The following is a 2,009-nucleotide window of genomic DNA, read 5'->3' as shown; positions in this document are numbered from 1 at the left end:
TAGTTAGCTCAGATTCCACCCCGCGAGCGAGGCTTTCCGCCTTCACCAATTCCGCCAACCGCCTGTACGAACTGAGGATGACCTCTCAACCCAGACGGCAGGAGTCATTCGTGCCGACATGAGCAACAATTTGCAGTCAGGTGCACCCAGTGCTCTCTATCGCCGCCGGTAGGGCCTCCTTCACATCTCGGATGAGACCCCCCGGCAAGCAGACAGAGTGAACACTGGCCTTCTTCCCCGACCTTTCCGCTATTTTCCTAAGGGGCTCCATCACCCCCCTAACGTTGGAGCTCCCAATAACTAATAAACCCCTCCCCCCGTGTGCCTGCTCGGACCTTGCTGAAGGAGCAGCCACATGTCCACTCACAGACAGAGCGGGTGATGCCACACGGCCAGCCTCCACATTGACCCTCCGCCTCGTGCGCCGCGAACGCCACTGAACCCGCCACTCCCCTTGCGGAGAGGGTGGCCCAACCGCGCCCGGTACCCGAGAAGATATCTTGACAGCAGGGACAGTGGGTGAAGCATGTAACACCTGGGGTGTACCTTGCGACGCTCCAGACTCCCCACTGCCGCTACACTCCGAGGTAGCAGCCTGAAGACGGAAGACCGCGGCCATCAACACGCTCAGCTGTTCGCGAAGAGTGGCCAGCTCCTCGTGCGTCCGTACACAGCAGTCACACATCCTATCCATCCTAAGGAATTAATTTACTGAAGAGACTTAATAAACTTTTAACTAGACTGCTAATTCACTAAAGGCGGCTGATTATTGACTAAACTGTGATTGCTAGCCACTTCTTGTAGAAAACAATGAAAATAGCACTACCCGTCTCTGGACTGTATTGAAAACAAACACTAGCACTACTGGCACTATGGCTCACTAAAGGGACTCTCTCTGACTGTATTCAAAACTAACACGAAATCTATGGAACACTATTAATAGCAGTCGACAATTAAAGCTTCCTAAAAGCAAAAACACACGGTAAAAGAAGTGACAAGTAAGAAAAATACAGTTAATACTTAAATAACGTAGCTCGCTGCACAGCAGACGTGAAGCAGACGGCGGTTAGGACGACATTTTCGGTTTGACGCCACTTCGACGAGTTGGGCGTCGATGGGGGATGAAATGATGATGGTTAGAACAACACAACATCCAGTCCCTGAGCGGAAAAAATCTCCAGTCCAGCCGGGAATCGGACCCGGTCGCTTAGGATTGACATTCTGTCGAGCTGACCACTCAGCTACCGGGACTGGACGCTGTAATCATTAAGACAACGCGATAGGATGCACCCAAAATATGTGGCTGAATGGTACTAAATTCCAGACAGCATTTCTGGCTGAAAGCTTGACACTAAAGACCTGAGAAGTCATGGGATTTTATACATATTTTATGAGGTCCATCTAGTGATGCATTTTTAAGTGATTGCTCATATAACATACCATCCACTGTATGTGATCATTCTCAATCAACCATCAACCTCCCCTATAGCCACGTGGATATATCGCAGAAACTCTGTTACACTGTCTACATACTATCGATATAGAAGACGCTACAAATACTGTTTGTCAGTGTGACAAATACGTAGCAGCTGCAAGAAGCAGTTGCAAATATTGGACTAGTACCATGTTTCTTAGCTGCATCACTTTCTAAATTCGGTGATAGTGTTGATTTAATTACGGGCTTACATCGCTAGCAATGTGCACCTACACTTTCGGTCTGTTAATACAGAAACCGCAATCACTATCCACGTTCAATATCTTGGTATTTGTGCGGAAGACTACTTTATTCAGAAGCACTAGCATACCTCGATTTATAAGGAAGGTATACTTTTCAGCATGGATATCGTTGTTGATACTTGGGTGTCTGTAGAACGAAGACCGATTTTTATGCGGGGTTACAATAACACGGTCTTTGCGATCGTGTTTTTAATATCTGGTAGCTCATAAGACGATTATGCCTCTCTTCCTAAGACACACATGCAAGGTAAACAAATGAGGCATGTCGATCC

Source organism: Schistocerca gregaria, unplaced genomic scaffold (assembly GCF_023897955.1).
Source record: "Schistocerca gregaria isolate iqSchGreg1 unplaced genomic scaffold, iqSchGreg1.2 ptg000362l, whole genome shotgun sequence".
Taxonomy (NCBI): domain Eukaryota; kingdom Metazoa; phylum Arthropoda; class Insecta; order Orthoptera; family Acrididae; genus Schistocerca; species Schistocerca gregaria.
Note: the sequence above shows the minus strand (reverse complement) of the source record.